We start from the raw sequence: 6000 nt of genomic DNA on the forward strand, positions 1-6000 counted from the left end.
TAAGTGTTGCTGTTCTTCTTTAATATATAGAAATACATTTGATGGATTGAATGAATCGATTTTAATGTTAGACATCGCAATTAAATTTAGTAGTAATGTGATAAGTTGAATAAAATGACTGTAAGTTATGATATTATAATTAATGATAAGTTGAACAAAACGATTTTAAGTTAGGACATCATAATTAAATTAAGTTAACAACATATATTTATCAATTAATCTAAATAAAAGATAGGCTTGCATTCTTAGTCGGTTGATAGTTTTTTAACTAAATTAAACAATTAAATTAAAATATATATAAAACAAATTTTGAGGTCTGAAGTAAATGATTACATCACATGCATTCAGGATGAAGACTTGAAATAACATCTAAGTTATGAGAGGTCTCTACTGAGAATCATGCATCCTTTATGATATTTCAGCCTCTTAATTTATACAATAGGGTAAATATGTTAATAAAACGGTTGTTCGTTACATGATAAAAAATGGGTTTTCAGTGATAATAAATTATTTATATAAAAAAGTAGTCGGACACTGATGTGCAGTAAATTTATTGAACCAGATTTTGTATAAATTATCCTTCACAACATGCCAAACAAGGCATCTCTGTGCACTACAGTTTATCATTGCAGCAGGGACGTGTGCAAGAGTCATGGCCTGTGCAAATGCTGACCTTTACACACAATAGTGGACGCCTCTGTGTGTGCTCTCGATTGTCTCGGGATGCTGGAATCTGGGGTGTAATATGCACTCCTGCCGGATTGTCACACACTCTGCACTTATGCTGTGCCAACAAATGCAGGATGTGAAGCCGATGATGTCAGCTTCAAGGATAACATGTGACAGACTCTCTGGAATTGGCATCTAACCCTGTGCTTGCCTTCTTGTTCCAGGAGACACCTGGTACGTGGGTCACATCGTAAAGGGGTCATTCAGATGATGCTTCAGCATGGATACATAACAATATAACTGCTTAAATGTAGCCACCATTACAATATGTGATTTGCCATCAACATTTCAGCGTAGTATGAGTGAATTATGTGCTCATTGGCCAGGTTCTAATTAATGCACTGTGTAAAGGGAGGTGTGGGCTCTCGTTTGTCTGTGATATGAGCTGCAGATGAAATCCCTACAACAGCTGTGTAGGGATAGGGGGCTTCTGTTGCCCCACCAATATGACTCGCTTGTAATATTTGCTCCTTTGTTTTCTCAGGTGATGCGGGATATGGGTGTCGCACATGGCTGCTGACCCCCACACACCGGCAGAGAGAGCCTGTAATGATGCCCACATTACCGCTGGTAGGGTCATCGAGCGCACCTTTGGTTCAGGTGTCTGGATAGGATGGGCGGAGCCTTACAATAGCCCACTGAGACCATCGCAGAGATTCTGCTCGCCTGCTTCATGCTGCACAATATTCCATCAGGCATCGAATCCCTGTGGACGTTCAGCAAGATCCACCGTGTCGATCTGCAGCTCTTCGAGCGAACACGCTGAGCGACTCATCGAATCAATATTTTTCATGTAAGTGTCACCAATGTGTTTAGGTGGTGAAGTGGGACTACACACGTGTCAGTGAACCATTCCCCTCCTGTACAATGCCGCACTAGCGTTTTAGCGCCGGCTGTGGCGGTAACATAGGAATTCCATGAGTGTCAGAGCTGTTATCATGGCAGCTTGCACTAAAAATGCTAGCGTGGCTTTGCAAAAGAGTGGATATGTGTTAATCAGTCACCATCTATTCTGCAGAGAGCGCTGGCCCTGTTCTACCTCCTCCTAGGGATCCTGCCGCTATGTGCAAATGTGCCACAGTGATGTCAAGAGTATGCCTGCTACTGATAGGGGTTATATCAGTGCTTAGAATCTGTCAGCTATATGGTCTGTTCTGTTCACTTATTGGACATAGGTCACATATACGGAATGCTCTGGGATGTTGCTACGTGTAGAGCTGATGAGGGATAACATCGGTTTACTCTTGACCTATGATCGTATGGCGTTCTGGTTACAACACCTGACAATATGTGTGTGATAACAGCTGGATTGTAGGTTATAATGTGTCCTCTCAAGTTCCATAAGGGCTGTAGACTATTAACAAGACAGAATGGCAGAAATCTCTCAAGGAAGAATAGCCATATGCAATGAAGAGATCTAAAAAGACGCACATTGCCATCGTGGAAAGACTAGATGTCTGAACATGGGGTTATTCCTTCCTTCTATTTGCCATTGACTGGAGGCTGTGATGCACTGCAGGAGCTTTTGGGAAAGAAGCCACTTTGTCTATGTCTACCTGCAATTTGTAACTGTTCACTGCATGATACCCATATAGACGAAACCATATCCACATTTGGGGAACTGGTAATGTGCCCTTTCTGGGATGCTCCATTCTATGTATACATTCCTCTTAATGCCCTTCACTACTATAGCAAGAGGGTCACCTTGGTGGCTGTGCTTCCAGGAACATCAGCAAATGGACACTAAGGTCACCTATTCAAAGGCTTGACATGCTCTTTTTGTGACACCCATCTACCCTGTTTCCCCAAAAATAAGACCTACCCCCAAAATAATGCCTAGTTAAGATTGACCCCTGAAGCCACCCCCACACTCCTTGACTCCATCCCTGACACTAGTGCTGCCCGATTTGCCAATTATCTCTCCCTTCTTCTCCTCCACCCCTATTTTTCCTCTTTTCTTCTTCTCCCCCCCCCCCCACCGCCCATGTAGAGCATCTTTCCTTGCCTCTCAACCATCCCCTTATGCAGCAGCTCCCGTGGCCTCCAAAAACGGTGGCAGTGCTCTGAACGGGCTGCTTTGCTGCCTTCCCCATCAGAGCCTTCCCTCTGCTGCATCACTGACACACGGCATAGGGAAGGCCCCAGCAGGGATGGCAGCAAAGCAGCCCATTTAGAACGTTGCCTCTGTTTTCGGAGGCCTTGGGAGCTGCTGCACAAGGGGATGGGTGAGAGGCGAGGAAAGATGTTACACATGGGGGTGGGGGGAGGGGAAGAAAGGAAAGAAGAATAATTGGGGTGGAGGAGAGGAAAGGAGAGATGATTGTTGTGCATGAAAAAAAAATAAGACATTCCCCGAAAATAAGCCCTAGTGTGTTTTTTTGAACACAAATTAATATAAGACCCTGTCTTATTTTCAGGGAAACATGATACTACATGATTCAATCGTATTTATGTTTAACTTGGCCAGATCGTGTCTCTTCATTTTAACAGTACTGAACTCCTCAGGGACATATTGACATCTCACTTCTTTCTCCCACCTTCAAAGGCCAAACAGGATGCCATCCATGCTTTGCCCGCCCATTTGATCCCATTGTCAGGCCAGCCAGAGTGGTGTACAGTCCCTTTGCCTCTCCTTATGACATTAACGGCCTCACTCCAAAGGAGTGCAGTGGTTCAAGATACAGCCTCAAACCCATGCTGCTCCCTGTGACCTTGGCCAAGTCACTTAATCCCCCCATTGGCCCAGACAAAAGTACCTGAATACATTACCCACTCCATGTAAACTGTGGCTTTTGAGCTCCCCTGGGAGAAGACTATACAAATATCAATAAATAAATGTGTCAAACCAGAACAAATTGCCCTTTGGCCGATATAAAAAATGTTTGGGTTGCTACTTTACCACACACTTTCAGAGGCAGCACTTGGTCTCTTCCTAAGTATTCCGAATGTTCACGTAATGGATCCAACATAGTGGTTTCTTCCCTACAGGGCAGATGTTTGCTCTTACTACCTATGGCTGCACTCTAGTTCTATGTGTCTCTCTGTCTATGCATATTATCTGTTGTGCACACTAAAATCTGTGAAAGTTGAGGATACACAGGAGTCCCCATATCTTACTATCTCTTTCACAATTGGCCCAGATAGAAACATGACAGCAGATAAAGGCCAAATGGCCCATCCAGTCTGCCCATCCGCAGTAACCATTATCTCTTTCTCTCTCTCTCAGAAATCCCAAGTGCCTAATGGAAACACAGAAACATGACAGCAGATAAAGGCCAAATGGCCCATCCAGTCTGCCCCTCCTCAGTAACCATTATCTCTTTCTCTCTCCGAGAGATCCCACGTGCCTATCCCAGGCCCTCTTGAATTCAGACACAGTCTCTATCTCCACCATCACTTTTCAGAGACTGTTCTACACATCTACCACCCTTTCTGTAAAAAATTATTTCCTCAGATTACTCCGGAGCCTATCACCTCTTAATTTCATCCTATGCCCTCTCGTTCCAGAGCTTTCTTTCAAATGAAAGAGACTCGACTCATGCGCATTTACATTATGTAGGTATTTAAACGTCTCTATCATATCTCCCCTCTCCCGCCTTTCCTCCAAAGTCTACAGATTGAGATCTTTAAGTCTGTCCCCATACACCTTATGATGAAGACCACATATCATTTTTGTAGCCTTCCTCTGGACCGACTCCATCCTTTTTATATCTTTTTGAATGTACACAATATTCTAAATGAGGTCTCACCAGAGTCTTATACATGGGCATTAATACCTCCTTTTTCCTACTGGCCATACCTCTCCCTTTGCAAACTAGCATCCTTCTAGCTTTGGCCACCTTAAGATCATCACATACAATCCCACCCAAGTCCCCTCTTCCGTTGTGCACAGAAGTTCTTCACCCCCTAACTGTAACATTCCCTCAGGTTTTTGCAGCCCAAATGCATGACCTTGCATTTCTTAGCATTAAATTTTAGTGCCAAATTTCAGACCATTCTTCAAAGACCAGTGCTCTAAATGAATCCAGCCACACCTGCGTACATTCCAGTTTAGCAGGAACTTGTCGATCTTTGTCTTGAATCCCTGGAGGCCAGCAGCATGCCAGATTTTAAGAAAAGATGGGATTGGCGTGTGGGATCTCTTCATGGAGGTAGTTAGGGGGTGGGCCATTAGTGTGGGCAGACTAGATGGGCCTTGGCCCTTTTCTGCCGTCATGTTCTATGTTTCTATGTTTCTATCTTATGGACTTTCCTCCCACCAATCTAGTGGTCTATGAAGGAGAATTTGGTTTCTACATATAAGTTGGTTGTTCCTTCTGTGTTTCTGTAACAAGTGTTAACAGCGGGATCTGAACATGCCCTGTTGTCCCCATCCCCCCATCCACCAAACTACCCATCTAACCAAATAACCCGACAACACTCTTATTGGTATTCAAGGTTTTCAAGGTTTCAAGGTTTATTAATTATTTGATGAATCGCTATATCTTTATACAAAGCGATGTACATAGTAAAAAATACAATTAAGTAAAACACATACAGTATATATAAACAATAGAAATTCAACATGACCAACAACATCTGTTATATTGGGAAATACATTTAAAGGAAAGAACATTAGGCAATAAGGGAATTTTAAAAGCACAAATAAAAATAAAATAAATTTTAGATAATAAAAGCCTGTTTAAAAAGGAATGTTTTTAGGGATTTCTTAAAAGATAAAATGTCTTTTTCAATTTTTATGTATTGGGGCAATGAATTCCACCATTGGGGGCCAACTACAGAGAACATATCTAATCGTCGAGTGCCTATTATTTTTAAAGAAGGAACAACTAGTAAGTTTTGGGAAGAAGATCTAAGTGTGCGTGTGGAACTGTAAGGAATCAACATTTTAGAAATACATTGGGGTTGATTGATGTCCAAAAAATCAATAACCAAAAAACACCCTCTAAAGAACAGGTCTACTTATCAAGTTATATCTAAAAGGAGAAAAGACCTGTGTCCAATAGGGGCTCTAAATAGCTACCCACATAGACAAGCTGGTTTCAAACAAAATTTGAGACCAGCAGACACATCCTTGGTCAAAAAACTCCCAAATAAGAGAGAAACGGTATATAAGTCTCTTTCAAAAAAATCACACTCTCTTTCGAATTCAGTTATTTCAATAAAAGTCACTTTCACTTTCAAATTCAATGTTTTAGTATTTTTCAATTTTTTCAATAGCGTCACTTATCTGATCATTGCTGTTTGAACGTAGTCCTGGGATTAGAAAGC

The sequence above is a fragment of the Geotrypetes seraphini genome, chromosome 18 (assembly GCF_902459505.1).
Source record: "Geotrypetes seraphini chromosome 18, aGeoSer1.1, whole genome shotgun sequence".
NCBI classification, from domain to species: Eukaryota; Metazoa; Chordata; class Amphibia; order Gymnophiona; family Dermophiidae; genus Geotrypetes; species Geotrypetes seraphini.